Source organism: Cynocephalus volans, chromosome 15 (assembly GCF_027409185.1).
Source record: "Cynocephalus volans isolate mCynVol1 chromosome 15, mCynVol1.pri, whole genome shotgun sequence".
Classification (NCBI taxonomy): domain Eukaryota; kingdom Metazoa; phylum Chordata; class Mammalia; order Dermoptera; family Cynocephalidae; genus Cynocephalus; species Cynocephalus volans.
Genome location: NC_084474.1, coordinates 2,536,646 through 2,551,672, shown reverse-complemented (window position 1 = coordinate 2,551,672; position 15,027 = coordinate 2,536,646).

Here is a 15,027-nt window from a genome sequence, read left to right as displayed (position 1 = left end):
TCTGCATAAAGAAAAAGAGTTAGAATGCAGAAGATAGAATATTAATGTTGTCAACCATGATTTGGAAGATGGGGGGGTGGGGGATGAAAGAAAGAAAAAAACTGTTGTATCCCATTTCCTTGAACATTCATGGAAATTTCAATAAAATAATAAAAAGATTGTTAATCTGAATAAAGAAATAGAGTAAGAATGCAGAAGATAGAATATTAATGGTGTCAAGCATGATGTGAAAGCTGGGGTATTGGGGATTAAAGAAAGAAAGAAGAACTGCTGTATCCCATTTCCATGAACATTCATGGAAATTTCAATAAAATAATTAAAAGATTGTTAATCTGAATAAAGAAAAAGAGTAAGAATACAGAAGATAGAATATTAATGTTGTCAACCATGATTTGGAAGCTAGGGTTTGGGGGATAAAAGAAAGAAAGAAGAACTGCTGTATCCCATTTCCTTTAACATTCATGGAAATTTAAATAAAATCATGAAAAGATTGTTAATCTGCATAACGAAAAAGAGTAAGAATGCAGAAGATAGAATATTAATGTTGTCAACCATGATTTGGAAGCTGGGGGGGGGTGGGGGAATAAAGAAAGTAAGAAAAACTGTTGTATCCCATTTCCTGGAACTTTCATGGAAATTTCAACAAAATAATAAAAAGATTGTTAATCTGCATAAAGAAAAAGAGTAAGAATGCAGAAGATACAATATTAATGTTGTCAAGCATGATTTGGAAGATCGGGGTGTCGGGGGATGAAAGAAAGAAAGAAAAAGTGTTGTATCCCATTTCCTTGAACATTCATGGTAATATCAATAAAATAATAAAAAGATTGTGAATCTGCATAAAGAAAAAGAGTAAGAATGCAGAAGATAGAATATTAATGTTGTCAACCATGATTTGGAAGCTGGGGGGGGGTGGGGGATAAAAGAAAGAAAGAAAAACTGTTGTATCCCATTTCCTTGAACATTCATGGAAATTTCAATAAAATAATAAAAAGATTGTTAATCTGCATAAAGAAAAAGAGTAAGAATGCAGAATATAGAACATTAATGTAGTCAACCATGATTTGTAAGCTGGGGGGCGTGGGGGATAAAAGAAAGAAAGAAAAACTGTTGTATCCCATTTCCTTGAACATTCATGGAAATTTAAATAAAATTATAAAATGATTGTGAATCTGCATAAAGAAAAAGAGTAAGAATGCAGAAGATAGAATATTAATGTTGTCAACCATGATTTGGAAGCTGGGGGGATTGGGGGAAGAAAGAAATTAAGAAAAACAGTTGTATCCCATTTCCTTGAACTTTCATGGAAATTTCAACAAAATAATAAAAAGATTGTTAATCTGCATAAAGAAAAAGAGTAAGAATGCAGAAGATACAATATTAATGTTGTCAAGCATGATTTGGAAGATGGGGGTGTCGGGGGATGAAAGAAAGAAAGAAAAAGTGTTGTATCCCATTTCCTTGAACATTCATGGTAATATCAATAAAATAATAAAAAGATTGTGAATCTGCATAAAGAAAAAGAGTAAGAATGCAGAAGATAGAATATTAATGTTGTCAACCATGATTTGGAAGCTGGGGGGGGTGGGGGATAAAAGAAAGAAAGAAAAACTGTTGTATCCCATTTCCTGGAACATTCATGGAAATTTCAATAAAATCATAAAAAGATTGTTAATCTGCATAACGAAAAAGAGTGAGAATGCAGAAGATAGAATATTAATGTTATCAACCATGATGAGAAAGCGGGGGGGGTGGGGGATTAAAAAAAGAAAGAAAAACTGTTGTATCCCATTTCCTGCAACATTCATGGAACTTTCAACAAAATAATAAAAAGATTGTTAATCTGCATAAAGGAAAAGAATAAGAATGCAGAAGATAGTATATTAATGTTGTCAAGCATGATTTGGAAGCTGGGGGTGCTGGGGGATAAAAGAAAGAAAGAAAAACTGTTGTATCCCATTTCCTTGAACATTCATGGAAATTTCAATAAAATAATAAAAAGATTGTTAATCTGCATAAAGAAAAAGTGTAAGAATGCAGAAGATTCAATATTAATGTTGTCAACCATGATTTGGAAGATGGGGGGTTTGGGGGATGAAAGAAAGAAAAAAACTGTTGTATCCCATTTCCTTGAACATTCATGGAAATTTCAATAAAATAATAAAAAGATTGTTAATCTGCATAAAGAAAAAGAGTAAGAATGCAGAAGATAGAATATTAATGGTGTCAAGCATGATTTGAAAGCTGGGGTGGTGGGGGATTAAAGAAAGAAAGAAAAACTGCGGTATCCCATTTCCTTGAACATTCATGGGAATTTCAATAAAATAATAAAAAGATTGTTAATCTGAATAAAGAAAAAGAGTAAGAATGCAGAAGATAGAATATTAATGTTGTCAATCATGATTTGGAAGCTAGGGGGGTGGGGGATAAACGAAAGAAAGAAAAACTTTTGTATCCCATTTCCTTTAACATTCATGGAAATTTAAATAAAATCATGAAAAGATTGTTAATCTGCATAACGAAAACGAGTAAGAATGCAGAAGATAGAATATTAATGTTGTCAACCATGATTTGGAAGCCGGGGGGGGTGGGGGAATAAAGAAAGTAAGAAAAACTGTTGTATCCCATTTCCTTGAACATTCATGGAAATTTCAACAAAATAATAAAAAGATTGTTAATCTGCATAAAGAAAAAGAGTAAGAATGCAGAAGATAGAATATTAATGTTGTCAAATATGATTTGGAAGCTGGGGGGGTGGAGGATAAAAGAAAGAGAGAAAAACTGTTGTATCCCATTTCCTTGAACATTCATGGAAATTTAAATATAATAGTAAAAAGATAGTTAATCTGCATAAAGAAAAAGAGTAAGAATGCAGAAGATAGAATATTAATTTTGTCAACCATGATTTGGAAGCTAGGGGGGGTGGGGGATAAAAGAAAGAAAGAAAAACTGTTGTATCCCATTTCCTTGAACATTCATGGAAATTTCAATAAAATAATAAAAAGATTGTTATTCTGCATAAAGAAAAAGAGTAAGAATGCAGAAGATAGAATATTAATGTTGTCAACCATTATTTGGTAGTTGGGGGGGTGGGGGAAGAAAGAAAGTAAGAAAAACTGTTGTATCCCATTTCCTGGAACATTCATGTAAATTTCATTATAATCATGAAAAGATTGTTAATCGGCATAACGAAAAAGATTAAGAATGCAGAAGATAGAATATTAATGCTGTCAACCATGATTTGAAAGCTGGGGGGTGTGGGGGAAGAAAGAAAGTAAGAAAAACTGTTGTATCCCATTTCCTGGAACATTCATGGAAATTTCAATAAAATAATAAGAAGATTGTTAATGTGCATTAAGAAAAAGTGTAAGAATGCAGAAGATAGAATATTAATGGTGTCAAGCATGATTTGAAAGCTGGGGGGGTAGGGGGATTAAAGAAAGAAAGAAAAACTGTTGTATCCCATTTCCTTGAACATTCATGGAAATTTCAACAAAATAATAAAAAGATTGTTAATGTGCATAAAGAAAAAGAGTAAGAATTCAGAAGATAGAATATTAATTTTGTCAAGCATGATTTGAAAGCTGGGGTGGTAGGGGGATTAAAGAAAGAAAGAAAAACTGTTGTATCCCATTTCCTTGAACATTCATGGAAATTTCAACAAAATAATAAAAAGATTGTTAATCTGCATAAAGAAAAAGAGTAAGAATGCAGAAGATAGAATATTAATGTTGTCAACCATGATTTGGTAGTTTGGGGGGGTGGGGGAAGAAAGAAAGTAAGAAAAACTGTTGTATCCCATTTCCTGGAACATTCATGGAAATTTCATTATAATCATGAAAAATTGTTAATCGGCATAACGAAAAAGATTAAGAATGCAGAAGATAGAATATTAATGCTGTCAAGCATGATTTGGAAGCTGGGGGGTGTGGGGGAAGAAAGAAAGTAAGAAAAACTGTTGTATCCCATTTCCTGGAACATTCAGGGAAATTTAAATAAAATATAAAAAGATTGTTAATGTGCATAAAGAAAAAGAGTAAGAATGCAGAAGATAGAATATTAATGGTGTCAAGCATGATTTGAAAGCTGGGGGGGTAGGGGGATTAAAGAAAGAAAGAAAAACTGTTGTATCCCATTTCCTTGAACATTCCTGGAAATTTCAATGAAATAATAAAGAGATTGTTAATCTGCATAAAGAAAAAGAGTAAGAATGCAGAAGATAGAACATTAATGTAGTCAACCATGATTTGTAAGCTGGGGGGCGTGGGGGATAAAAGAAAGAAAGAAAAACTGTTGTATCCCATTTCCTTGAACATTCATGGAAATTTAAATAAAATAATAAAACGATTGTGAATCTGCATAAAGAAAAAGAGTAAGAATGCAGAAGATAGAATATTAATGTTGTCAACCATGATTTGGAAGCTGGGGGGGTTGGGGGAAGAAAGAAAGTAAGAAAAACAGTTGTATCCCATTTCCTTGAACTTTCATGGAAATTTCAACAAAATAATAAAAAGACTGTTAATCTGCATAAAGAAAAAGAGTAAGAATGCAGAAGATACAATATTAATGTTGTCAAGCATGATTTGGAAGATGGGGGTGTCGGGGGATGAAAGAAAGAAAGAAAAAGTGTTGTATCCCATTTCCTTGAACATTCATGGTAATATCAATAAAATAATAAAAAGATTGTGAATCTGCATAAAGAAAAAGAGTAAGAATGCAGAAGATAGAATATTAATGTTGTCAACCATGATTTGGATGCTGGGGGGGGGTGGGGGATAAAAGAAAGAAAGAAAAACTGTTGTATCCCATTTCCTGGAACATTCATGGAAATTTCAATAAAATCATAAAAAGATTGTTAATCTGCCTAACGAAAAAGAGTAAGAATGCAGAAGATAGAATATTAATGTTATCAACCATGATGAGAAAGCGGGGGGGTTGGGAGATTAAAAAAAGAAAGAAAAACTGTTGTATCCCATTTCCTGCAACATTCATGGAAATTTCAACAAAATAATAAAAAGATTGTTAATCTGCATAAAGGAAAAGAATAAGAATGCAGAAGATAGTATATTAATGTTGTCAAGCATGATTTGGAAGCTGGGGGTGGTGGGGGATAAAAGAAAGAAAGAAAAACTGTTGTATCCAATTTCCTTGAACATTCATGGAAATTTCAATAAAATAATAAAAAGATTGTTAATCTGCATAAAGAAAAAGTGTAAGAATGCAGAAGATTCAATATTAATGTTGTCAACCATGATTTGGAAGCTGGGGGGTGGTGGGGGATAAAAGAAAGAAAGAAAAACTGTTGTATCCCATTACCCTGAACATTCATGGAAATTTCAATAAAATAATAAAAGATTGTTAAACTGCATAAAGAAAAAGAGTTAGAATGCAGAAGATAGAATATTAATGTTGTCAACCATGATTTGGAAGATGGGGGGGTGGGGGATGAAAGAAAGAATAAAACTGTTGTATCCCATTTCCTTGAACATTCATGGAAATTTCAATAAAATAATAAAAAGATTGTTAATCTGAATAAAGAAATAGAGTAAGAATGCACAATATAGAATATTAATGGTGTCAAGCATGATTTGGAAGCTAGGGGTTGGGGGATAAAAGAAAGAAAGAAGAACTGCTGTATCCCATTTCCTTTAACATTCATTGAAATTTAAATAAAATCATGAAAAGATTGTTAATCTGCATAACGAAAAAGATTAAGAATGCAGAAGATAGAATATTAATGTTGTCAACCATGATTTGGAAGCTGGGGGGGGGTGGGGGAATAAAGAAAGTAAGAAAAGCTGTTGTATCCCATTTCCTGGAACTTTCATGGAAATTTCAACAAAATAATAAAAAGATTGTTAATCTGCATAAAGAAAAAGAGTAAGAATGCAGAAGATACAATATTAATGTTGTCAAGCATGATTTGGAAGATCGGGGTGTCGGGGGATGAAAGAAAGAAAGAAAAAGTGTTGTATCCCATTTCCTTGAACATTCATGGTAATATCAATAAAATAATAAAAAGATTGTGAATCTGCATAAAGAAAAAGAGTAAGAATGCAGAAGATAGAATATTAATGTTGTCAACCATGATTTGGAAGCTGGGGGGGGGATAAAAGAAAGAAAGAAAAACTGTTGTATCCCATTTCCTTGAACATTCATGGAAATTTCAATAAAATAATAAAAAGATTGTTAATCTGCATAAAGAAAAAGAGTAAGAATGCAGAATATAGAACATTAATGTAGTCAACCATGATTTGTAAGCTGGGGGGCGTGGGGGATAAAAGAAAGAAAGAAAAACTGTTGTATCCCATTTCCTTGAACATTCATGGAAATTTAAATAAAATAATAAAACGATTGTGAATCTGCATAAAGAAAAAGAGTAAGAATGCAGAAGATAGAATATTAATGTTGTCAACCATGATTTGGAAGCTGGGGGGATTGGGGGAAGAAAGAAATTAAGAAAAACAGTTGTATCCCATTTCCTGGAACATTCATGGAAATTTCAATAAAATCATAAAAAGATTGTTAATCTGCATAACGAAAAAGAGTGAGAATGCAGAAGATAGAATATTAAAGTTATCAACCATGATGAGAAAGCGGGGGGGGTGGGGGATTAAAAAAAGAAAGAAAAACTGTTGTATCCCATTTCCTGCAACATTCATGGAACTTTCAACAAAATAATAAAAAGATTGTTAATCTGCATAAAGGAAAAGAATAAGAATGCAGAAGATAGTATATTAATGTTGTCAAGCATGATTTGGAAGCTGGGGGTGCTGGGGGATAAAAGAAAGAAAGAAAAACTGTTGTATCCCATTTCCTTGAACATTCATGGAAATTTCAATAAAATAATAAAAAGATTGTTAATCTGCATAAAGAAAAAGTGTAAGAATGCAGAAGATTCAATATTAATGTTGTCAACCATGATTTGGAAGATGGGGGTTTGGGGGATGAAAGAAAGAAAAAAACTGTTGTATCCCATTTCCTTGAACATTCATGGAAATTTCAATAAAATAATAAAAAGATTGTTAATCTGCATAAAGAAAAAGAGTAAGAATGCAGAAGATAGAATATTAATGGTGTCAAGCATGATTTGAAAGCTGGGGTGGTGGGGGATTAAAGAAAGAAAGAAAAACTGCGGTATCCCATTTCCTTGAACATTCATGGGAATTTCAATAAAATAATAAAAAGATTGTTAATCTGAATAAAGAAAAAGAGTAAGAATGCAGAAGATAGAATATTAATGTTGTCAACCATGATTTGGAAGCTAGGGGGGTGGGGGATAAACGAAAGAAAGAAAAACTTTTGTATCCCATTTCCTTTAACATTCATGGAAATTTAAATAAAATCATGAAAAGATTGTTAATCTGCATAACGAAAACGAGTAAGAATGCAGAAGATAGAATATTAATGTTGTCAACCATGATTTGGAAGCCGGGGGGGGTGGGGGAATAAAGAAAGTAAGAAAAACTGTTGTATCCCATTTCCTTGAACATTCATGGAAATTTCAACAAAATAATAAAAAGATTGTTAATCTGCATAAAGAAAAAGAGTAAGAATGCAGAAGATAGAATATTAATGTTGTCAAATATGATTTGGAAGCTGGGGGGGTGGAGGATAAAAGAAAGAGAGAAAAACTGTTGTATCCCATTTCCTTGAACATTCATGGAAATTTAAATATAATAGTAAAAAGATAGTTAATCTGCATAAAGAAAAAGAGTAAGAATGCAGAAGATAGAATATTAATGTTGTCAACCATGATTTGGAAGCTAGGGGGGGTGGGGGATAAAAGAAAGAAAGAAAAACTGTTGTATCCCATTTCCTTGAACATTCATGGAAATTTCAATAAAATAATAAAAAGATTGTTATTCTGCATAAAGAAAAAGAGTAAGAATGCAGAAGATAGAATATTAATGTTGTCAACCATTATTTGGTAGTTGGGGGGGTGGGGGAAGAAAGAAAGTAAGAAAAACTGTTGTATCCCATTTCCTGGAACATTCATGTAAATTTCATTATAATCATGAAAAGATTGTTAATCGGCATAACGAAAAAGATTAAGAATGCAGAAGATAGAATATTAATGCTGTCAACCATGATTTGAAAGCTGGGGGGTGTGGGGGAAGAAAGAAAGTAAGAAAAACTGTTGTATCCCATTTCCTGGAACATTCATGGAAATTTCAATAAAATAATAAGAAGATTGTTAATGTGCATTAAGAAAAAGTGTAAGAATGCAGAAGATAGAATATTAATGGTGTCAAGCATGATTTGAAAGCTGGGGGGGTAGGGGGATTAAAGAAAGAAAGAAAAACTGTTGTATCCCATTTCCTTGAACATTCATGGAAATTTCAACAAAATAATAAAAAGATTGTTAATGTGCATAAAGAAAAAGAGTAAGAATTCAGAAGATAGAATATTAATTTTGTCAAGCATGATTTGAAAGCTGGGGTGGTAGGGGGATTAAAGAAAGAAAGAAAAACTGTTGTATCCCATTTCCTTGAACATTCATGGAAATTTCAACAAAATAATAAAAAGATTGTTAATCTGCATAAAGAAAAAGAGTAAGAATGCAGAAGATAGAATATTAATGTTGTCAACCATGATTTGGTAGTTTGGGGGGGTGGGGGAAGAAAGAAAGTAAGAAAAACTGTTGTATCCCATTTCCTGGAACATTCATGGAAATTTCATTATAATCATGAAAAATTGTTAATCGGCATAACGAAAAAGATTAAGAATGCAGAAGATAGAATATTAATGCTGTCAAGCATGATTTGGAAGCTGGGGGGTGTGGGGGAAGAAAGAAAGTAAGAAAAACTGTTGTATCCCATTTCCTGGAACATTCAGGGAAATTTAAATAAAATATAAAAAGATTGTTAATGTGCATAAAGAAAAAGAGTAAGAATGCAGAAGATAGAATATTAATGGTGTCAAGCATGATTTGAAAGCTGGGGGGGTAGGGGGATTAAAGAAAGAAAGAAAAACTGTTGTATCCCATTTCCTTGAACATTCATGGAAATTTCAATGAAATAATAAAGAGATTGTTAATCTGCATAAAGAAAAAGAGTAAGAATGCAGAAGATAGAACATTAATGTAGTCAACCATGATTTGTAAGCTGGGGGGCGTGGGGGATAAAAGAAAGAAAGAAAAACTGTTGTATCCCATTTCCTTGAACATTCATGGAAATTTAAATAAAATAATAAAACGATTGTGAATCTGCATAAAGAAAAAGAGTAAGAATGCAGAAGATAGAATATTAATGTTGTCAACCATGATTTGGAAGCTGGGGGGGTTGGGGGAAGAAAGAAAGTAAGAAAAACAGTTGTATCCCATTTCCTTGAACTTTCATGGAAATTTCAACAAAATAATAAAAAGATTGTTAATCTGCATAAAGAAAAAGAGTAAGAATGCAGAAGATACAATATTAATGTTGTCAAGCATGATTTGGAAGATGGGGGTGTCGGGGGATGAAAGAAAGAAAGAAAAAGTGTTGTATCCCATTTCCTTGAACATTCATGGTAATATCAATAAAATAATAAAAAGATTGTGAATCTGCATAAAGAAAAAGAGTAAGAATGCAGAAGATAGAATATTAATGTTGTCAACCATGATTTGGATGCTGGGGGGGGTGGGGGATAAAAGAAAGAAAGAAAAACTGTTGTATCCCATTTCCTGGAACATTCATGGAAATTTCAATAAAATCATAAAAAGATTGTTAATCTGCCTAACGAAAAAGAGTAAGAATGCAGAAGATAGAATATTAATGTTATCAACCATGATGAGAAAGCGGGGGGGTTGGGAGATTAAAAAAAGAAAGAAAAACTGTTGTATCCCATTTCCTGCAACATTCATGGAAATTTCAACAAAATAATAAAAAGATTGTTAATCTGCATAAAGGAAAAGAATAAGAATGCAGAAGATAGTATATTAATGTTGTCAAGCATGATTTGGAAGCTGGGGGTGGTGGGGGATAAAAGAAAGAAAGAAAAACTGTTGTATCCAATTTCCTTGAACATTCATGGAAATTTCAATAAAATAATAAAAAGATTGTTAATCTGCATAAAGAAAAAGTGTAAGAATGCAGAAGATTCAATATTAATGTTGTCAACCATGATTTGGAAGCTGGGGGGTGGTGGGGGATAAAAGAAAGAAAGAAAAACTGTTGTATCCCATTACCCTGAACATTCATGGAAATTTCAATAAAATAATAAAAGATTGTTAAACTGCATAAAGAAAAAGAGTTAGAATGCAGAAGATAGAATATTAATGTTGTCAACCATGATTTGGAAGATGGGGGGGTGGGGGATGAAAGAAAGAATAAAACTGTTGTATCCCATTTCCTTGAACATTCATGGAAATTTCAATAAAATAATAAAAAGATTGTTAATCTGAATAAAGAAATAGAGTAAGAATGCACAATATAGAATATTAATGGTGTCAAGCATGATTTGGAAGCTAGGGGTTGGGGGATAAAAGAAAGAAAGAAGAACTGCTGTATCCCATTTCCTTTAACATTCATTGAAATTTAAATAAAATCATGAAAAGATTGTTAATCTGCATAACGAAAAAGATTAAGAATGCAGAAGATAGAATATTAATGTTGTCAACCATGATTTGGAAGCTGGGGGGGGTGGGGGAATAAAGAAAGTAAGAAAAGCTGTTGTATCCCATTTCCTGGAACTTTCATGGAAATTTCAACAAAATAATAAAAAGATTGTTAATCTGCATAAAGAAAAAGAGTAAGAATGCAGAAGATACAATATTAATGTTGTCAAGCATGATTTGGAAGATCGGGGTGTCGGGGGATGAAAGAAAGAAAGAAAAAGTGTTGTATCCCATTTCCTTGAACATTCATGGTAATATCAATAAAATAATAAAAAGATTGTGAATCTGCATAAAGAAAAAGAGTAAGAATGCAGAAGATAGAATATTAATGTTGTCAACCATGATTTGGAAGCTGGGGGGATTGGGGGAAGAAAGAAATTAAGAAAAACAGTTGTATCCCATTTCCTTGAACTTTCATGGAAATTTCAACAAAATAATAAAAAGATTGTTAATCTGCATAAAGAAAAAGAGTAAGAATGCAGAAGATACAATATTAATGTTGTCAAGCATGATTTGGAAGATGGGGGTGTCGGGGGATGAAAGAAAGAAAGAAAAAGTGTTGGATCCCATTTCCTTGAACATTCATGGTAATATCAATAAAATAATAAAAAGATTGTGAATCTGCATAAAGAAAAAGAGTAAGAATGCAGAAGATAGAATATTAATGTTGTCAACCATGATTTGGAAGCTGGGGGGGGTGGGGGATAAAAGAAAGAAAGAAAAACTGTTGTATCCCATTTCCTGGAACATTCATGGAAATTTCAATAAAATCATAAAAAGATTGTTAATCTGCATAACGAAAAAGAGTGAGAATGCAGAAGATAGAATATTAATGTTATCAACCATGATGAGAAAGCGGGGGGGGTGGGGGATTAAAAAAAGAAAGAAAAACTGTTGTATCCCATTTCCTGCAACATTCATGGAAATTTCAACAAAATAATAAAAAGATTGTTAATCTGCATAAAGGAAAAGAATAAGAATGCAGAAGATAGTATATTAATGTTGTCAAGCATGATTTGGAAGCTGGGGGTGCTGGGGGATAAAAGAAAGAAAGAAAAACTGTTGTATCCTATTTCCTTGAACATTCATGGAAATTTCAATAAAATAATAAAAAGATTGTTAATCTGCATAAAGAAAAAGTGTAAGAATGCAGAAGATTCAATATTAATGTTGTCAACCATGATTTGGAAGATGGGGGGGTGGGGGATGAAAGAAAGAAAAAAACTGTTGTATCCCATTTCCTTGAACATTCATGGAAATTTCAATAAAATAATAAAAAGATTGTTAATCTGCATAAAGAAAAAGAGTAAGAATGCAGAAGATAGAATATTAATGGTGTCAAGCATGATTTGAAAGCTGGGGTGGTGGGCGATTAAAGAAAGAAAGAAAAACTGCTGTATCCCATTTCCTTGAACATTCATTGGAATTTCAATAAAATAATAAAAAGATTGTTAATCTGAATAAAGAAAAAGAGTAAGAATGCAGAAGATAGAATATTAATGTTGTCAACCATGATTTGGAAGCTAGGGGGTTGGGGGATAAACGAAAGAAAGAAAAACTTTTGTATCCCATTTCCTTTAACATTCATTGAAATTTAAATAAAATCATGAAAAGATTGTTAATCTGCATAACGAAAAAGAGTAAGAATGCAGAAGATAGATTATTAATGTTGTCAACCATGATTTGGAAGCCGGGGGGGGTGGGGGAATAAAGAAAGTAAGAAAAACTGTTGTATTCCATTTCCTTGAACATTCATGGAAATTTCAACAAAATAATAAAAAGATTGTTAATCTGCATAAAGAAAAAGATTAAGAATGCAGAAGATAGAATATTAATGTTGTCAGATATGATTTGGAAGCTGGGGGGGTGGAGGATAAAAGAAAGAGAGAAAAACTGTTGTATCCCATTTCCTTGAACATTCATGGAAATTTAAATATAATAGTAAAAAGATAGTTAATCTGCATAAAGAAAAAGAGTAAGAATGCAGAAGATAGAATATTAATGTTGTCAACCATGATTTGGAAGCTAGGGGGGGTGGGGGATAAAAGAAAGAAAGAAAAACTGTTGTATCCCATTTCCTTCAACATTCATGGAAATTTTAATAAAATAATAAAAAGATTGTTAATCTGCATAGAGAAAAAGTGTAAGAAAGTAGACGATAGAATATTAATGGTGTCAACCATGATTTGGAAGCTAGGGGTGGTGGGGGACAAAAGGAAGAAAGAAAAACTGGTGTATCCCATTTCCTTGAACATTCATGGAAATTTCAATAAAATAATAAAAAGATGGTTATTCTGCATAAAGAAAAAGAGTAAGAATGCAGAAGATAGAATATTAATGTTGTCAACCATTATTTGGTAGTTGGGGGGGGTGGGGGAAGAAAGAAAGTAAGAAAAACTGTTGTATCCCATTTCCTGGAACATTCATGGAAATTTCATTATAATCATGAAAAGATTGTTAATGTGCATTAAGAAAAAGTGTAAGAATGCAGAAGATAGAATATTAATGGTGTCAAGCATGATTTGAAAGCTGGAGGGGTAGGAGGATTAAAGATAGAAAGAAAAACTGTTGTATCCCATTTCCTTGAACATTCATGGAAATTTCAACAAAATAATAAAAAGATTGTTAATGTGCATAAAGAAAAAGTGTAAGAATTCAGAAGATAGAATATTAATTTTGTCAAGCATGATTTGAAAGCTGGGGTGGTAGGGGGATTAAAGAAAGAAAGAAAAACTGTTGTATCCCATTTCCTTGAACATTCATGGAAATTTCAACAAAATAATAAAAAGATTGTTAATCTGCATAAAGAAAAAGAGTAAGAATGCAGAAGATAGAATATTAATTGTGTCAACCATGATTTGGTAGTTGGGGGGGGTGGGGGAAGAAAGAAAGTAAGAAAAACTGTTGTATCCCTTTTCCTGGAACATTCATGGAAATTTCATTATAATCATGAAAAATTGTTAATCGGCATAACGAAAAAGATTAAGAATGCAGAAGATAGAATATTAATGCTGTCAAGCATGATTTGGAAGCTGGGTGGTGTGGGGGAAGAAAGAATGTAAAAAAACTGTTGTGTCCCATTTCCTGGAACATTCATGGAAATTTAAATAAAATAATAAAAAGATTGTTAATGTGCATAAAGAAAAAGAGTAAGAATGCAGAAGATAGAATATTAATGGTGTCAAGCATGATTTGAAAGCTGGGGGGGTAGGGGGATTAAAGAAAGAAAGAAAAACTGTTGTATCCCATTTCCTTGAACATTCATGGAAATTTCAATGAAATAATAAAAAGATTGTTAATCTGCATAAAGAAAAAGAGTAAGAATGCAGAAGATAGAACATTAATGTAGTCAACCATGATTTGTAAGCTGGGGGGCGTGGGGGATAAAAGAAAGAAAGAAAAACTGTTGTATCCCATTTCCTTGAACATTCATGGAAATTTAAATAAAATAATAAAACGATTGTGAATCTGCATAAAGAAAAAGAGTAAGAATGCAGAAGATAGAATATTAATGTTGTCAACCATGATTTGGAAGCTGGGGGGGTTGGGGGAAGAAAGAAAGTAAGAAAAACAGTTGTATCCCATTTCCTTGAACTTTCATGGAAATTTCAACAAAATAATAAAAAGATTGTTAATCTGCATAAAGAAAAAGAGTAAGAATGCAGAAGATACAATATTAATGTTGTCAAGCATGATTTGGAAGATGGGGGTGTCGGGGGATGAAAGAAAGAAAGAAAAAGTGTTGTATCCCATTTCCTTGAACATTCATGGTAATATCAATAAAATAATAAAAAGATTGTGAATCTGCATAAAGAAAAAGAGTAAGAATGCAGAAGATAGGATATTAATGTTGTCAACCATGATTTGGAAGCTGGGGGGGGTGGGGGATAAAAGAAAGAAAGAAAAACTGTTGTATCCCATTTCCTGGAACATTCATGGAAATTTCAATAAAATCATAAAAAGATTGTTAATTTGCATAACGAAAAAGAGTAAGAATGCAGAAGATAGAATATTAATGTTATCAACCATGATGAGAAAGCGGGGGGGTTGGGAGATTAAAAAAAGAAATAAAAACTGTTGTATCCCATTCCCTGCAACATTCATGGAAATTTCAACAAAATAATAAAAAGATTGTTAATCTGCATAAAGGAAAAGAATAAGAATGCAGAAGATAGTATATTAATGTTGTCAAGCATGATTTGGAAGCTGGGGGTGGTGGGGGATAAAAGAAAGAAAGAAAAACTGTTGTATCCCATTTCCTTGAACATTCATGGAAATTTCAATAAAATAATAAAAAGATTGTTAATCTGCATAAAGAAAAAGTGTAAGAATGCAGAAGATTCAATATTAATGTTGTCAACCATGATTTGGAAGCTGGGGGTTGGTGGGGGATAAAAGAAAGAAAGAAAAACTGTTGTATCCCATTACCC